We start from the raw sequence: 19,646 nt of genomic DNA, 5'->3' as shown, positions 1-19,646 counted from the left end.
TATTTTCTTCAGAGGGCAAAGCATATAAATTCCCCATCCACTTAAAGTATTAGAGCACCGACTCTTTGATTAGAACTTCTATTCCATCTTAAGCTCTGAGAGTGGCCATTAGCTCCATCTAGATTTATCAGGTGAGCCGCCATTGTTAAGCACCTTGTCCACCTCCTCCCTGGTACCTCCTATTAATATTCTGCTAATTTATCTCCAGAGTCCTAAGCTTCCTTCAATCTCTTTTATTTGTTTCCTTTTGCTGCTGTGACAAATTACCACCAAAATAGTAGTTTAAAACAACATGTTTATTTTCCTGTAGTCCTGGAAGTCAGAAGTCTGAAATGAATTTTGCATGGCCAAAATCAAGATGTCACTAAAGCTGGTTTGCTTCTGGAGACTCTAGGGGATAATCTGTTTCCTTCTCTTTTCTAGTTTCTAGAGGCTGTGTTCCTTCCTCAGCTCATCATCTTTCTTTCTTTCCACTTCTATCATCACATGGCCTTCTTCTCTGTCTGACTTTCCTATATCCCTCTTTTAAGGACCCTTGTGATTTCAGTTGACCTACCTGGATAATCTCCCCATCTCAAGGTTCCTCACTTAATCACATCTGCAAAGTCCCTTTTACCATGTAAGGGAACATTCACAGCTTCTGAGAATTAGGACTTGGAATCTTTAGGGACCATTTTTGGTCTGTCACAGGAGTCCCCAGTGCTGGGCCACAGACCAGTACCAGTCTGTGCCTGTGAGGAGCTAGGCTGCACAGCAAGAAGTAAGTGGCGGGCAAGTGAGCATTACTGCCCAAGTTCTGCCTCCTGTCAGATCAGTGATGGTATTAGATTCTCACAGGAGCACAAACCCTATTGTGAACTGTGCATGTGAGGGATCTGGGTTGCAAGTTCCATCTAATGTCTGATGATCTGAGGTGTAACAGATTCATCCTGAAACCATCCCCACTCCCCACTGCACTATGCCCCCAGCCCCCTCTGTGAAAAAACTGCCTTCCATGAAACTGGTCCCTGGTGCCAAAAAGGTTGGGGACCGCTGGTCTACCACACTTCTCTTTTATGGAGGATTACCCAAAGAAAAAGAAAGGTTCTGTGATGTCATAGAATTAACATGAAACCTGTGGCACAGAGATTTGGCTCCAGTCTTTTTTTCCCTTCTTTTATTTGTATGAATTTATGGGGGTACAAGTGACGTTTGGTTACATGCGTAGTTTCCACAAGGGTGAATTTAGGGCTTTGACTCCAGTCTAGAATCTGACATTATACTCACTGTCAGACCGGGAACCAAGTACTCCATGTCCTTGAGAGAAGGCTTAGTTCACAAATATCCCTCCCAGCTATAAAATTGTATAACACGAAACATTTATTTGTATTAAAATATAAGGGACTTGAAGCAATTTTTACCACATATTAGTCTTTTCTCCAAAGGATTGACTTTATTCTGAAAATAAATAATTCATCAGATTTGATGTGATAAGTCTTTTCTTTTTACAAAAAACATACCCTGAACTACTGGAACCACACCACGTGGGCAACCAGGTTCTTCCTCTGGTATTAAGACCAGTTCAACTTGCAGCCAGTCACATACATAAATATGTAGGCCAAGGTTTCTCAGCATGGTTTATATATATAATACAGATTACAACATTGTAAAAATCACAAATTGCTAGCACTGAAAAGGGATACTCCCCCTTTCTCTTTCCACCTCCTTTTTCATTTTGCAGATAAGAAAACAAAAACTTGGAGGAGAAAAATTCCTTGACCAAGTCCCAACAACTACATGAGGAAAAGAGTCTTTTTTATTTCTGTTTAAGAGACAGGATCTCACTCTGTTGCCCAGGCTGGAATGCATTGCTTATTTGCAGGCGCAGTCATAGCACACTACAGCCTGAAACTCTTGAGCTCAAGGGATCCTCACACCTCAGCCTCCCAAGTAACTGGGACTACAGGCACATGCCACCATACCTGACTTAGAGTCTTTTGACTTCATATTTAGAGTTCATTGGCAATTGTGCTATTTATGATTTTGTTTTGGGAAAACATTTTTTTTGGACCAGATTGCTTTTCTTTAGATACAGTAGCCCTACTTTTCAAAGAGTTTTAGCCAAAAAGATTGTCTATAGAATGACCATAGATATTATTTTTGAATTGATTTATATTTTTGACATTAGAGAGGTCCTCACACAAAAAGATTTCCTTTAAATAGAATATATAAAGAAAAGTTTTTATTTATAAGATATTAAATACATTATTCAAGTAAGTCTTTTGTACTTTTGTATGAACTCCACAGGATATGAGATGCTCTATGTATTACTTCACAAATTACAATCTATCATGTTATAATATCTTATTCCTAATTTAAAAATCTCTATACATCTCAATCTTATAGATCAGAAATGAGTAAAATTAATTACAAGCAGTAGATGATAACAGTAGAAAGGAATGAGACCTCTCTGAGTGTAATTTTAATGTAGATTTTACTTTTGAGCCATGTTAATGTTTTACATATTGCAATAAGAGAAATAAATTTAAAAGGGTGAGGGAAAACCCCCAACATTAAATGACCCAAAATATACCACAAATTCATAAAATAACTACAAAGAAGAAAAAAATAGTAGTCCAGGTAGGTTTTATACATGGTGCTCTAGCTTTATTCCCTTAGTGGAATATATTTTAAAAGTAAAATGAAACCCAAAGAAATATTAATTTGTTAAGTTTCTTGTTGGAAGTGGTACGGGTATAGTATTGCTGGATTTTCAATATTATAGGATTAATCAAAGAAGTAAATATTTGTTCACGGAAACTGGTGTTCTCACTGCAGAGAAGGCAGAAATAAAATACAAATGAAAAGAAGAGAGGAGGTATCCTCTTCTTGGGTGTATCAGTGTGAATATATGTATCCATGTTGGTATGTGTGTATGTGTGTGTTTATGAGTGTGCATGTGTGTATGTGGGCCAAGAGGCAATGAGTCCCCAGTGACAGGGAGATCCCTGGAGCCCAGACTTTGGTTTCTAAATGAAAGGAACTAAGGCTCCTTGCAGAAATTATGGATTCTGGGTCAGAGGAGGAGAAGTATAAGCTAAACCTAAACTATTTTATTATGCCAGAAAATAAAAAGTGTTCAAAACCTGATATGGAGATGTCCATTTTGGTCAAAATTGGAACGTTTGAACAGGGAAAGAATAGTGAAAGAGTGGATTATAAAACATTTAGTTAAGAAGAATATAAGCCCACAGTTACATTACATTTTATGATATATTAATAATATATCAATATTGTAGATCTCTTTTCAAAATATATAATATCCCTATTTTATATACAGACCTATGGATATACTTAAAGTGTTTTAATAACTTTATATTTTTCACTACTATTAAAGCTTATATTTCTTACAGTTGGATATTAAAGCCCTGTCCATAAATTCTAAACTGAGTATTATTTGGTACATGTTTAAATTTTTTGGATGTAATTTGCTTGGTAGTTTTTGTTTATACCCAGCTGTGGTCCATTTTTAAATCTTTGTGAGTATTCATAGAATTTTAGTGAATATTTGGCACAATAGTCATCCATCCCATAAATATAATTCGAACTTTTACATTTTAGGCACTGTCCTGCGCAGGATTATAGTGGTCCTGGTGCAGTTTGTATAATACACATCTCTAGGTGGCGCCATTTACATAGAGGTTTATGCCAGTGGCACCATCTATGATTTTCTTTTTTTTTTTCTTTCTTTCTTTTTTTTTTTTATTATTATGCTTAAGTTCTGGGATACATGTGCAGAACGTGCAGGTTTGTTACATAGGTATACATGTGCCATAGTAGTTTGCTGTGCCCATCAACCTGTCATCTACATTAGGTCTTTCTTCTAATGCTATCCCTCCCTTTACCCCCCCACCCCCCAACAGGTCCCAGTGTGTGATGTTCAGCTCCTTGTGCCCAAATGTTCTCATTGTTCAACTCCCACTTATGAGTGAGAACATGTGGTGTTTGGTTTTCTGTTCCTGTGTTAGTTTGCTGAGAATGATGGTTTCCAGCTTCATCCATGTCCCTGCAAAAAACAGGAACTCATCCTTTTTATGGATGCATAGTATTCTGTGGTGTATATGTGCCACATTTTCTTTAATCAGTCTGTCATTGATGGGCATTTGGGTTGGTTCCAAGTCTTTGCTATTGTGAGTAGTGCTCCAATAAACATACGTGTGCATGTGTCTTTATAGTAGAATGATTTATAATCATTCGTGCATTACCCAGTAATGGGATTGCTGGGTCAAATGCTATTTCGAGTTCTGGACCTTAAGGAATTGCCACACTGTCTTCCACAATGGTTGAACTAATTTACACTCCCACCAACAGTGTAAAATCGTTCCTATTTCTCCACATCCTCTCCATCATCTGTTGTTTCCTGACCTTTTAACGATTGCCATTCTAACTGGCATGAGATGATATCTCATTGTGATTTTGATTTGCATTTCTCTAATGAACAGTGATGATGCGCTTTTTCTCACATGTGTTGGCCACATAAATGTCTTGTTTTGAAAAGTGTCTGTTCATATCCTTCATCCACCTTTTGATGGGGTTGTTTTTTTTTTTCTTGTAAATTTGTTGAAGTTCTTTGTAGATTCTGGATATTAGCCCTTTGTCAGATGGATAGATGGCAAAAATTTTCTCCCATTCTGTAGGCTGCGTGTTTACTCTAATGATAGTTTTTTTTTTTTTTTTTTTTTTTTTCTGTGCAGAAGCTCTTCAGTTTAATTAGATCTCATTTGTCAATTTTGGCTTTTGTTGCCATTGCTTTTGGTGTTTCAGTCATGAAGTCTTTGCCCATGCCTATGTCCTGAATGGTATTGCCTAGGTTTTCTTCTAGGATTTTTATGGTTTTAAGTATTATGTTTAAATCTTTAATCCACTTTGAGTTAATTTTTACAAGGTGTAAGGAAGGGGTCCAGTTTCAGTTTTCTGCATATGGCCATCCAGTTTTCCCAACACCCACTTATTAAATAGGGAATCCTTTCCCCATTGCTTGTTTTTGTCAAGTTTGTCAAAGATCAGATGGTTGTAGATGTGTGTTGTTATTTCCAAGGCCTCTGTTCTGTTCCATTGGTCTATATATCTGTATGGTACCAGTATCAAGCTGCTTTGGTTACTGTAGACTTGTAGTGTAGTTTGAACTCAGGTCGTGTGATGCCTCCAGATTTGTTCTTTTTGCTTATGATTGTCTTGGCTGTATGGGCTCTTTGTTGGTTTCATAGGAACTTTAAAGTAGTTTTTTTCTAATTCAGTGAAGAAAGTCAATGGTAGCTTGGTTGGAATAGCATTGAATCTATAAATTACTTTGTGCAGTATGGCCATTTTCACGATATTGATTATTTCTATCCATGAGCATGGAATGCTTTTCCATTTGTTTGTGTCCTCTCTTATTTCCTTGAGCAGTGGTTTGTGGTTCTACTTGAAGAGGTCCTTCACATCCCTTTGTTAATTGTATTCCTAGGTATTTTACTTTCTTTGTGGCAATTGTGAATGGGAGTTCACTCATGATTTGGTTCTCTGTTATTGGTGTATAGGAATACTTGTGATTTTTACACATTGATTTTGTATCCTGAGACTGCTGAAGTTGCTTATTGGCTTAAGGAGTTTTTGGGCTGAGATGATGGGGTTTTCTAAATATACAATCATGTCATCTGCAAACAGAGAAATTTGACTTCTTCTTTTCATGATTGAATACCCTTTATTTCTTTCTCTTGCCTGATTACCTTGGCCAGAACTTCCAATACTATGTTGAGTAGGAGTGGTGAGAATGGGCATCCTTGTCTTGTGCTAGTTTTCAAAGGGAATGCTTCCAGCTTTTGCTCATTCAGTATGATATTGGCTGTGGGTCTGTCATAAATAGTTCTTATTCTTTTGAGATACATTTTATCAATACCTACTTTATTGAGTGTTTTTAGCATGAAGGGGTGTTGAATTTTATCGAAGATCTTTTCTGCGTGTATGGAGATAATCGTGTGGTGTTTGTCATTGGTTCTGTTTATGTGATGGATTACGTTTATTGATTTGCATATGTTGAATCAGCCTTGCATCCCAGGGATGAAGCCGACTTGATCCTGGTGGAAGAGCTTTTTAATGTGCTGCTGGATTCGGTTTGCCAATATTTTATTGAGGATTTTTGCATCTATGTTCACCAGGGATATTGGCCTGAAATTTTCTTTTTTTGTTGTGTCTTTGCCAGGTTTTGGTGTCATGATGACGCTGGCCTCAAAAAAAGAGTTAGGGAGGAGTCCCTCTTTTTTCTATTGCTTGGAATAGTTTTAGAAGGAATGGTACCAGCTCCTCTTTTTACCTCTGGGAGAATTTGGCTGTGAATCCATTTGGTCCTACGCCTTTTTTGGTTGGTAGGCTATTAACTACTGCCTGAATTTCAGAACTTGTTATTGGTCTATTCAGGGATTTGACTTCTTCCTGGTTTAGTTTTGGGAGGGTTTATGTGTCCAGGAACTTATCCATTTCTTCTAGATTTTCTGGTTTATTTTCTTAGAGGTGTTTATAGTATTCTCTGATGGTAGTTTGTATTTCTTTGGTATCAATGGTGGTATCCATTGTTTTTTTTTTTTAATCATTTTTTTATTGTATCTATTTGATTCTTCTCTTTTCTTCTTTATTAGTCTGGCTGGTGGTCTATCTATTTTGTTAATCTTTTCAAAAAACCAACTTCTGGATTCATTGATTTTTTTAAGGGTTTTTTGTGTCTCTATCTCTATCAATTCTGCTCTGATCTTAGTTATTTCTTGTCTTCTGCTAGCTTTGAATTTGTTTTTGCTTCTCTAGTTCTTTTGATGATGTTAGGGTGTTGATTTTAGAAGGGTCCCATATATGCTTTTCAAAGCACCAAGTGCAGCACGTTTGTTTGCAATACCCTGGTTCCTGGATATAAGCTAGTGAACAAGACAGGTTCCAGACCTATGGAAACTTCTCATTATAGAAAAGAAAAAATACATGCAAATCAGCAAATATACAAGAATGATAAAAGCAACATGACTGGATGCCGTGGGAGTGCATGAGAGGGCCGCCTGCCTCAGAATGGGGAGATGGAGGCACATTTCCTGAGAAAATAAGTTTTATACCTCTGCTGAGGTCTGAATGAAAAAGGCAGTGTGGCCGGAGGAAAGGAGGGGAAGAGAGATGGAGGAAGAATATTTAGGCAGGGTTCATTGCAAGCTCTTCAAGATAAAGAGAGAGGATTGTGCTCAGGGAGTAGAAATAGTTGTGTTACAGGAGCAAAGAGGCACTATGAAAAGCTGGAGGCCACAAGAGGTTAAATGACTTTCCCAGTGTCACCTATTCTGTCTTCTCTTCTGATTCATTAATGAACGTGTTAAATTGCAACAGATTCATTCATCACAAGTACAATTATATACCCCAGGAAATGTTCTGTCAAAAACTCTATTACAGTGTATTCTCTGATAAATCCTTACCCTAGACTGGAGCTTGGCAGTTCTCAGATGGCAGCAACTATTCCTGCTCATCTTTGCACACCCCACAGAGCCTATTTGTTGCCTTGCACAGAGATCATCTTCAGAGGTGTTTTGGTGGTTGAGATCCCCATCAATGTAAATAACTGAACCATAAACAGTGATTTCAGGAAGATGTTTGATCCTGATTTGAGGGTATCTTCATATTCTGAAGTTAAATGAAAAAACATTTTTAAAAGGCCAAGAGCAAGAGCATAACAGCTTCTTTGATAGCATCCTGTTTGCAAGTCTCATTTGCTTCTGGTATTCTTCCTGTTAGCAGTCAATACTAGTCATCTGTAAGTCAAACAGAATTGAATTGATAAAATGATAAATTGACATGAGTTGATCTTAAGGGAGTCCTAAAAACATTAAGATGTGCTTTGCTTCCATTTATAACAATGTGTATACAATACTGCATGCATATAATCAAATTATCTTATAATTTTATTTTGAAAAATCAAATATATTTCACATTATTTGATGCCAAAATACCAGGGTAATTTGTTGCTAATGGATTATCATATTTGCTTTCTTCTTTTATTAGGTTCATGAAATTTTCAGGAATTAAAGTTAGTCCTGAGGAAAGTTCATGAATGGCTAATGCTGGACTGTGGTAAGTCCTCAGTCTTCAGCCATTTTTGTTTGGCAATAATATATACTTAGTTTATTTGTCTGGGTTGGTTAAAAGCAGAATTTGTAATTTTCATCAATATTATCATTTCTTGTTATAGTTATTCTGAGATATTTCACATTATTTCTATAAAAAGATCATTTATCACATAGTTTTCTAATTTGTTGTAGTCATAGTGTAGTTATTCACCTTATGTTTTTCTTTAGAATTCATCATATATTAGTAGTAACAAGTATATTATTAGTTGTAATCTTTTGTCCTGATATTTTACTAATGAAAAATTTTAAATATTTTGGTAAATTGAAAGCATTTTGAAGTGAGCATTTATGTACCCCAAATCTGGTTTCTACCATTAGGAGTCTACTTATTAATCTTTTTCAGCTATTTTTTTTTTTTACTTCTCTTGCCAAATTCTACTATTTGAATTTTGCACTTTACTCATTCTATAGTTTGCGAATGTTTGGGCTGTTTTCAGTTTTTGTCTATGATGAAGCATTCTGTAATAAACACTGTTGCATAATTTTTGTTGTACATTTACATTCATTGCTAAAGTGTGTGTATCTAGGAGTGGAATTGCTTGCTTATAGGATTTCTGCATATGTAGATCTAGTATATATTGCCAAGGGTTTTCCAAAGTGGTTATATTAGTTGCAAAGTGGTTGTATTATTTTAAAATCACAAGAGTATATAAGAGTTATAGTTGCTCTGCATTCTCACTAAGACTTGTTATTGTCATTCTTGTTTGTTTTTTTAAAGCTATTTTGGTAGATGGATACCATGTTTTGTTGTTGCTCTAATTTGGATATTCCTGGTGACTAATGGCACTGAGGATCTGGAGAATCTTTCCAGTTGGGTTTTTGTTTTGTTTTGGTCATTTGGATGTCTTTTTGTGTGTGTGTGTGAAATTCCTGCTGCATACTTTTACTCATTTAAAAATTAGTTTGTTTTTTATTATTGATTTGCATAATAACTTCATATATTCTGGGAGTCTTCTATCAGCTATATGTATTGAAAACCTCTGCTACTCAGTGGTTTGACTTCTTACTGTCTTAATAACTTTTTATGAACAGAAATTTTACTTTTTAATGAGGTCCAAGTTATCAACCTTTTTGTTTATGCTTGATGCTATTTCTGTCTTGTTTAAGAAATCTTCAGCAGTTACAAGGTCATGAAGATATTCTCCTATTTAACATTTTACAAGCTTTTTAATTTTACCTTTCACATTTAAGTCTTTAAGTCACATTAAGTCAATCCATCTGGAACTTATTTTTATGCATGAAGTCTAAGGGTCAAGGTTTTTAAAAAATTTTTCCTCCCATATGATTATCCAATTAATCACCATCATTCATTGAGAAAACTATTATTTCTCACTGCACTGTAGTAGCATCTTTGTTATAAAGTAGGTAATCTTACATGTTTGAGGCTACTTTAGAATTCTCTATTTTGTTCCAGCAGTCTATTTGTTTATTTTTGTGCCAGTACCATAGTGTTTATTTTTACTATATTTTTGCAATAGGCTTGGTATCTGATAGTGTAACTCCTCCAAGTTTGTTCTCCCTTAAGATTGTATTTCCTCGTGTCCACTCTTTGTGTTATAACTTGCATTCTTTTTGAGATGGGGTCTCACTCCATTGCCCAGGCTGGAGTGCAGTGGCATAATCATGGCTCACTGCAGCCTCAACCTCCTAGGCTCAAGTGATCCTCCCCCCTCAGCCTCCTGAATAGCTGGGACTGCAGGCATGCACCACCAGGCCTGGCTAATTGTTTTTTTTTTTTTAATTTTTAAGTTTTTTTGTAGAGACAAAGGTCTATGTTGCCAGGCTGTTCTTGAAATCCTGGGCTGAAGTGATCTTCCCATCTGGGCCTCCCAAAGTGTTGGCATTATAGGCATGCACCACCCCACCCAGCCATCATTTGCATTTTACAGTGAGCCCATCAATTTCCACCATAAATAAAACAGCTGGAATTTTTATTGGAATTGCATCAATTTTATCTATCTATCTATCTATCTATCTATCTATCTATCTATCTATCTGTCTGTCTATCTCTCTATCTATCTATCTATCTATCTATCTATAAATTTGGAGTCAATTGGCAACTTTACAACATTGAGCTTTCCAATTCTCAAATATACCATAATATAAACCTTCACTTGTATATATCTTTAATTTCTCTTGGTGATGTTTTGCTGTGTTCTTGGTTGCATTACTTTCATTGGATCTACTATAAGGTGTTTCATCAAATCTATTAGAAATGGTATTGTTTTGAAGCTTTGTTTTTTAACTTTGGTAGCTAGGATATCTAATGTCCTTGCTAAAGAGTAATTTGTATTTTATGTTATCTAAAAATAATGCGTGGCTCTATGTCTCTATTTTCTATCTTTATTTCTTTTTTTGATAGCCTCTCCAGGACAGTGTTGCATAGAACTGGTTTTAGTAGACCTTCTTGTTTCATGTGCAATAACAAGAAAAAAGCTCGAAGGGAAGGATTTCTACATTTCACTATAAAATATTTACTGTAAGTTTAAAAATTCTTTATCTTTACTTTATTAGATTATTCCTAGTTTGTTGAAAATCTGTTTTCTCATCATCAAATGGAAGACATTGTTAATTTTATCTAAAGAGTTGAATTTATATTTATAAAATTGTTCACAGTGTCTCTAGTCTTTTTTTAATTGAGGCACAATTTATGCATAGTGAATTATACAGATCTTAAGTTTATATAATTTGGTAAGTTTTGCCCACATATTCAACAACACTATAAAGACTTAGAATATTTTCATTACTAAGAACTTCCCTTATGCCCTGTTCCAGTAAATCTCTAACACACGTTTGACTTCTTTCACAGATTAGATTAGTTTTCCGTTTTCCTGAACTTTAACAAAAAAGGAATAATACATCTGTATTTATTGGGAGGGGGATTCTGACTCCTTTGTCTCAACATAATGTCTCTGAGATTTATACATTCTGTTGCATGTATCAGTAGTCTCTTCTCTTCTTATTGTTGAGTAATATGCCTTTGAGTGAATAGGACAACATTTGTTTATCAATTCTGCTATCAATTGACAGTTGGATTGTTTTCAATTGGGGCTTTTGTGGTTAAAGCTGCAATAAGCAATTAAATAAAAGCCATTTTGTGTACATACCTATTACTTTCTCTTGGGTAAATAGAAGTGGAACTATTGGGTCATAAGATAGATGTACATTTGAAGTTAGAAAAATTTGCCAAAGACTTTTCCAGAGTGGTTTATTTATTTTACATTCCAGTAGCAGTTTATGAGAGTTGCAGTTGCTCTATATTCTCACCAGTTTTGTGCTGTGCCAAGCTAATCTTGGTGGAGATTAGCTTAGGGTCTCTCAGAAGTCTCAAGGTGTCACTCAAGCTTGGAGTCTCATCAGATGCTTGAATGGGGAAGCATCTGTTTCCAAGCTTGTAGTTGTTAGCAGGATTCAGGTTCTCATGGATTGTTGGACAGAGGGCCTCAGCTACTTGCTGGCAACTGTCTGAAGGCTGCTTTGAGTAATTTGCCATGTAGCTTTCTCTGTAGGGCAGCTTTCTTCACCAAATCCAGCAATGGAGGGAATCAGTCATTAAGGTCTGGTAGCAGGGTAGAAGTTACCATCTTATGTAACATACTCAAGGAAGTAACTTCTTAACAACTTTGCCTTATGCTATTTGTTAGAAGCAAGTTACAGGTCCTGCCAACACTCCAGGGGAGGGGATTGTACAAGGGCATGAATAGCAGGAGGTAGGGATAATTGGGGCCATCTTAGAGTCTGTCCACCTCAACTAGTTTCAAGGATGATTAAAGCCCTTCTCCAGAGATGCACACTTTTTTTTTTGTCTTAGTCATAACACCCTGGAGAGTAATGACACAACTGGATATGACCAAATACATGTAATAGGATGGGACAAATTGGGAGAACTCAGGGTTTGTAGTTAGATGTGTTCCTTCATGTGGAGAAAGTTTAATTACAGTCCAACAAGGGGTTCCAAACTGTGGCTTCTTAATTTCTCAACAGAATCAGGGCACAGGTATACCTCCTGGCAGATGAGGCAGATGTACACCATCTGGGGATGTGTTCGCAGGTAGCATGTCTGTTAAGGCATGGAGATTTTCTGGTAGTGTTCCAATTCCTGGGAGGCACTTGCAACAGCATGGGTAGTGCTATGATTTGAAAGCGCCCCCTCCAAATCTCAGATGTTGCCAGTGTGATGGTAGTAAGAGGTGGGATTGTTAAGAGGTGATTAGTCCATAAGGGCTCCTTCCCTCATGAATGGGATTAAGACTCTTATAAAAGAGGCTTCACAAAGCATTTGTCTCTTGCCCTTCCTCCATGTGAGGGCATAATGTTACTCCCCTCTACTGGATGCAGCCCTCACTAAACAACTAAACCTGCTGGTGCCTTGATCTCAGACTTTCCAGCCTTGGGAACTTTGAGAGAAAAATGTCTATTCTTTATAAATTACCCAGTCTGACTTATTTTGTTATATCAGCACAAGACAGATTAAGACAGGTAATGAGCCAATACTGGGCATAATAGCAATATAAAGAAATGGGTCTAAGACATAACCATGGTGTGTAAATTATCAGAACTAAGGCAGAAGTTTTAGGAGTAGACTTAGAAATAAGAAACATAGATCTCAGGACTAAGGTACCAGGTGAAGACCAGCTCAGGTGAATCCTAGAGAATGCAGGGGTCTTAAATTCATAAATTTCTCTTGCCCTCAGACAGGACTGACTTTAGAGAATGGAATTAAATCTGAAGCTACAGGGGGAGAGAGACCCTAGAACCCAAAAATCTTGTAGAATTGATCGTCAGGGGACTCCTCTAAGGCCTTGGAGGCTGACAAAGTAACTTGGAGGCTGACAAACTTTCAGTTTCCTTTTTTCCCACTCTCTTTTGGACACACCATTTCCACTGCCTAAATAGTCTATTGCTAAAGGACATTTCTATTTTAAGCTTCTTTCTAATAGTGGAATAAAATGCCTGTGCCTTAGTTTGCAATTTTGAATATTCTGGGATAGGTAGAAGAATTGCATGGGAAAGTTGCATGCTGTGTATATGTCTTTCTGAAATCATATCTACAGACAGCTACTTATCTTTCAAGAAAAGGATTTCTGTCCATTCGTTTGTTGAATGATGGTTGAGAAGCTACTGGTGCTATGAACTGTATTAGTGCTGGAATAAAATTAGAATTTAAAAAATGTACATTATTCCTACCTTCAGAATTGGAAAATACTACTTCACAGAACTGGAAAAAAACTACTCTAAAGTTCATATGGAACCAAAAAAGAGCCTGCATAGCCAAGACAATCCTAAGCAAAAAGAACAAAGCTGGAGGCATCACACTACCTGACTTCAAACTATACTACAAGGCTACAGTAACAAAAACAGCATAGTACTGGTGCCAAAACAGTTATATAGACCAATGGAACAGAACAGAGGCCTCAGAAATAACACCACACATCTACAACTGTCTGATCTTTGACAAACCTGACAAAAACAAGCAATGGGGAAAGGATTCCCTATTTAATAAATGGTGCTGGATAAACAGGCTAGCCATATGTAAAAAGCTGAATCTGGATTCCTTCCTTACACCTTGTACAAAAATTAACTCAAGATGGATTAAAGACTTAAATGTAAGGCCTAAAACCGTGAAAACCCTAGAAGAAAACCTAGGCAATACCAGTCAGGACACAGGCATGGGCAAAGACTTCATGACAAAAACACCAAAAGCAATGGCAACAAAAACCAAAATTGACAAATGAGATCTAATTAAACTGAAGAGCTTCTGCACAGCAAAAGAAACTACCATCAGAGTGAACAGGCAACCTACAGAATGGGAGAAAATTTTTGCAATCTATCCATCTGACAAAGGGCTAATATCCAGAATTTACAAAGAACTTCAACAAATTTACAAGAATAAAAAACCCCGTCAAAAAGTGGGCAAAGAATATGAATGGACACTTCTCAAAAGAAGACATTTATGCAGCTAACAGACACATGAGAAAATGCCCATCATCACTGGTCATCAGAGAAATGCAAATCAAAACCACAGTGAGATACCATCTCATGCCAGTTAGAATGGCGATCATTAAAAAGTCAGGAAACAACATGCTGGAGAGGATATGGAGAAATAGGAACACTTTTACACTGTTGGCACAAGTGTAAATTAGTTCAACCATTGTGGAAGACGGTGTGGTGATTCCTCAAGGATCTAGAACTCGAAATACCATTTGACCCAGCCATCCCATTACTGGGTATATGCCCAAAGGATTATAAATGATGCTACCATAAAGACACATGCACATGTATGTTTATTGCGGCACTATTCACAATAGCAAATAGTTGGAACCAACCTAATGTCTATCAGTGTTATACTAGATTAAGGAAGTGTGGCACATATACAACATGGAATACAATGCAACCATAAAAAAAGATGAGTTCATGTCCTTTGCAGGGACATGGATGAAGCTGGAAACCATCATTTTCAGCAAAGTGTCACAAGGGCAGAAAACCAAATACCACATGTTCTCACTCATAGGTGGGAATCGAACAATGAGAACACACGGACACAGGGCAGGGAACATCACACACTGGGGCCTGTTTGGGGGTGGGGAGCTGGGGGAGGGATAGCATTAGGAGAAATACCTAATGTAAATGATGAGTTGATGGCTGCAGCAAGCCAACATGGCACATGTATACCTATGTAACAAACCTGCACGTTGTGCACATGTACCCTAGAACCAAAGTATAATAAGAAAAAAACACAAAATAAATAAAAAGGCTTCTGGGTCACATAAACTTTTCCAACAACACATTGATCCAATTTGATTTTTTTCGCCAATCATTTATGGTGATTTTGGGTCTGAGATATTTTTTGGGCGATAGACTAGTAAGTATATAAACTGAATAAAGCAGTTAGTCTCAAAGGTCTGTAAATTTCAAGAGTGTCTTTTATTTTACAAACCTGATTAAAAGCTGAAAATGCAAATAAGTATGTGGGTGGAGAAACAGGAAGTATCTATATTAAATTGTGTTTTATTTTCCAGACTGAATTAAAATAATTTCCAAAAAGATGAATAACACCAGTTATGCACATGAGAGTGAGGCCATATTACTTTCAAATGTGTTACGTTTCTACATGGTAATGGATTTTTTTTCCATCCTCTCAGTTCAGAGAAAATAATTCCTCTTATTAGGTAATTTTTATATCTGAAAACTTGAAAGGCAGAAATTAATTTAATCAAATAACCAGAGTGTGAATTGCTTCATGTTTTGACTTCAAATACTGAGAGAGGAATGCACTTATTAGAGATGGATAGTGATTCAGACAGGAACCTCATGAAACCATTGAAGGCTAGCTCCTTAAAGGGTTTTTTAAAAGTTCAGAATTTTTTTTTCTCTGCTTTAAAGATCTCTAAATAAAACCATTTTATCCCTCTTATTTGGGAAATGTTCAATGTCAACTGAGTCTGGAGTTCTTTCCCATGTTGAGTTAAAGTCTCTCTTGCTATTCTGTAAGGCTATTTTTTCTTACTTAGAATGACTGGCAGCTGCCTACAATCTTTCATGAAATAATGTTTCATATAATTGAGGAGAGTCATGAAGTCAGATCTCGGCCTCATCATCCAAGTTAAAATCACCAAGCAAAGGAGCAGTATGTAATCATATGCTTAATGTGGAGAAGAAAAAGTCAAAGGTAGTGTAGTGGAGGAGAAAAACTTTTTTTTCCTCTACCCTCTTAGGTTCATTGGCTGGGGCCCTGTAAAATAGACTGAGAAAAGACAGATTAACAGGAGAAAAGGCAAACAAATTTTACCTGACATTAGCTTTTCTTCACACAGAGGCCTTCCAAGAAGAGAAGTAAAGCTTCAAAGAAGTAGATAGGCCTGAGAATTTATGTACTATTTTTAACAAAGAATAAAATTATGGATGTGTGATAAGGCAAAGGAAAAGTTTTTTAGCTTCTGGGAGTGGTAACCTGTAGGAAGGTAGATATATAGGAGAATCTAATGGAAGACCTGGGTTATTTTAGTAAGGCTCGGTTGTGCAGGTTCATCTTGGTGCCAATTTTCTGTCTTCTTCATGGCCAAAAACTTCCTTGCAGGAGGGAATCTATGGCAGTCCTCATTGCGCAGGAGTTTCTGGTTTTAGTCAGATAAAGGAAGTCCTGGCAACTTCTGTGAAATCTCAGTTTCCTTCAGTTCAAAGTAATCCTTATGTCAAAATGACATATTTTGGGGTAGCATATTTTGGGGTGACATTTGGATCACCTTCAGTATCATAGACAGTCTGTTAGTGATAACCCACTGGGTAAACAACTCTGGCCAACTGTCCCTTTTCTTGTAAGTCTCTTTTCCAAACTTACAATGTATGTTTTTATTCTTCTGTTTTTTCTGTTAATCACTTAGATTAGAAGTGGATATGTAGAAGGACATTTCTGTGTGTGAAAAGTTAAATTGATGCAGACTCTTCTTCTTAGTCCTGGACTGCATTGGTGGAATTTACTTATTCATCAAAAAAATTTTTTTAGAGACAGGTCTCACTCTTTTCCCCAGGCTATAGTCCAGTGTTGCAGTCATAGCTCACTGTAACCATGAACTCTTGGGCTCAAGTGATCCTCTTGCTTCAGCCTCCTGATTAGCTAGGATGACAGGCGTGCACCACTATGCCCAGCTAAGTTTTTAAATTTATTTTTATTTTTTGTGGAGACAAGGTCTAGCTTTGTTGCTCAGGTTGGCTTTGAACCTCTGGGCTCAAGTGATCCTCCCACCTTAGCTTCCCAAAGTGCTGGAGTTACAGGCGTAAGCTTTTCCAGTTCTTAGTTTGTTCTAGGTCCTGTTAAAGGTTCTAGGGATGCAGCTGGTAAAATAAGATAAACAATGAAAACATGGCTCCTCTTATGGACTTTGAATAAAATGGAGTGATTGTACAGTTTATTCTAGAACTGGAAACTGGATTATTCCTTGATAATCTATTTGTCTTCAGTTGGCACCTCAGTGTTGGTGGTTTTCTAATCAATCATCTAACCAGCATTCACTGAGTGTCCACTCCTGCCACGCATTAGGCACTTGTGGAGCTAGTAATCTAGCTAGGGAGAGGAAATCAAAATGGATCATTGCATGACAATTTTAGGCAATCAGAATGTTTCACACAGCAATACAGGATTAACAGCTTCACCTAGACTATTAGCTCAATTCTATGACTTCTCAGGAGGTGTTTGCTAAATTATGTCATGGAATATTTCCTTTTCCTTTCACAATATTAGTTGGTGGGATATATATAATGTAAAAATAATTTGATGTCTGCTTGCATACCTATCAGTTAATAGAATTGCTGTGGTGACATGGTGAAGTTCTAATTCTCTTTCTTCATTCTGGGAATCTCTTTGCTTTGAATGAATTTAGTAAGATGTCAGGCTTTTGTTGAGTTCACTAAGCCTGGTGATTATTCCATATGATTGATTTTATTAAAAATAAGCTTACAAGCAGCAAAATGTTGACAGTAATTTAGATGTTCCCAAAAATGTCAAACTTTTCTAATTTATGCAAATAATTTTTCCTTATTAACTTGCTTTTTAAGCATTGTATTAAATACCAACCATTTGTCACCTGTAAAATGCTTTTACTGCTCCTCAGACCATAGCTAGCATTGTGCAAGTTTTAAAGACAACAAATTAAGATTCTATGCTGTGGGTTAACTACTGGAAACCTTGTATAATGGCATTTGATTATATAAGGCTGATGATTTAGTCTCATGAAAATCCTACCTAATTGCTTGGGTAACTTTCATCATCTTTCATAAAAGAAGATGACATGAATGCCAATGATGATAGGGAAATGTCAGATTCTCTTTCTAGCAGCTGTTTGTACCCAGACTTCCAAAGATTTGACACTTCGTTTGAATCCTAGTAAGCTCTCTGCACTTGAGAAATTATCATTCTGGGTGATTTGGGAAATGTTGGCCCACTGAGGGAAATAAAGGTAAGATTGAGAGGGAAGAAGGAAGTTGCAGTAGAAATCTTTTAGGGTATCATCCAGCTAAAGAATCTGCCCTTTCTTTTGGTGTTTGATCCCAGATTTGTGAGGAATAAGCCACCCAAGTTTGTATTAATATAAGCCCCTATACTCTTGGTGATAACTCCTTGGTTTCTTGTTACATACATATATGTTGGTAGGAATTTCTTTCTTGGGCTTTTGGAATCAGAATGCAAAGACAACTGGCATACATTTAGATGAGAATGGGACAGTAACAACATAATGTAGGAGCTAAGAATAAAAACCTCTGCCCTGTGAATAAAGGAGGGAGAATGCAGATCTACAGAGAATGAAAGAAAGGAAGCAGAATTTAGCGAGCAGAAGAGATAAGAGATGAGTTTGCTGGGTTCTTATTCTGTCCAGGTGAAGTGGTAGTGGAATACTTATCCTGGAGCCAAGTGGAAAGTGAGACCTCCCCAGGTCACAAATTGAGAGAGTGGGAGAGAGGTGGATCTCCATGGGAAGACCAGAGGGTCATTGCCAGAGGAGGGGAGAATGAATGTCAGGAAAACAAAACAATGGAGGTTCTCTGCAGTCAGAGAGGCAAAGGGAGAATTTTTAAATAAATGAAAGTTTTTCTGATTATCTGACTAAAGTTACAAGTCATTGTAGAATTGGAATTAAAATTGTTTGAAAAAAATGTTTAAATGTAAATGATAAGTACACTACTATTTTCTTGATCCTTATTAACATTGATTTTGTGATCATTTGATCAGGATTAGGATGATATTTTCCCTATATAGTATATGTAGAAAGGATTCTTTCTAATGAACTGTGAACTTGTGACATAAGAGGGTTGCTGTTTACCCACTTAAGCAAATGCTTCAGGAGACAGTTTAGCAATATCCATTACTTCATGCATATATTACTAATGATTACAAATGTGTTTTTGTGGCACACTGTGAAGGGTAAAACAATATTTAGTAATTTAAACCTTCAGGTGGCATTTCGTGCAGGTATTTTGGTTTGGTGAATTCCTACTTGGCCTTCATCCATTTTTGATTCTCTAGCAAGTTGTGGGAGACTTTGGTTTTGAACAACTGTCAAATAATTTATGCTCTTTAAAGAATTATTGGATATTAGGGATGAGGATATGTCCTCATCTTTTGCTTCCCTGGACAATTACCCATTTCTATTCATCATAATATTACCATCTGCTTCCATGAGTATAAAAAGCCATGCAGGGAGAGAGTCAGACAGGTCCTGTTTGATAATGGTCATTTGTGGCCTTCTCTGCTTGTAAGAAGGCTAGGAGGGCTCTGTGACCTTCACAATGGTAGACATTTAGCCACAGAAACAATGTGAGTAGAAAACATAAGCAGAGAGCCAAGAGGGAAATTTAATTTCTGGCTTAATTTTTATAGGAGAGATCAGGACATGACTAAGCATATCGCCTGAGCTTGCTTACGAGTATCCAGATAGACACAGACCTAGGATCCAGTTGAGAGTTTTCTAACCTGGTCACTTT

At 36.8% G+C, this 19,646-nt stretch overlaps 1 protein-coding gene across 5 annotated transcripts in view; it reads left to right on the top strand.

The window, feature by feature from the left end:
- LOC105499979 (potassium calcium-activated channel subfamily N member 2) overlaps positions 1-19,646 on the top strand; it is a 420,672-nt gene that overhangs the window by 39,328 nt on the left and 361,698 nt on the right. For 3 of the 5 annotated variants that reach the window (XM_071098590.1, XM_071098592.1, XM_071098589.1), the window contains exons 2-3: positions 8,047-8,115; positions 10,534-10,650. The exons of the other annotated variants lie outside the window; for them this stretch is intronic. The gene's annotated coding sequence lies outside the window, so the exon portion shown is untranslated. The remainder of the gene's footprint in view (positions 1-8,046; positions 8,116-10,533; positions 10,651-19,646) is intronic. 5 annotated transcript variants of the gene reach the window in all.

The sequence above is a fragment of the Macaca nemestrina genome, chromosome 6 (assembly GCF_043159975.1).
Source record: "Macaca nemestrina isolate mMacNem1 chromosome 6, mMacNem.hap1, whole genome shotgun sequence".
NCBI classification, from domain to species: Eukaryota; Metazoa; Chordata; class Mammalia; order Primates; family Cercopithecidae; genus Macaca; species Macaca nemestrina.
This window is presented reverse-complemented; position numbering and strand designations above follow the sequence as displayed.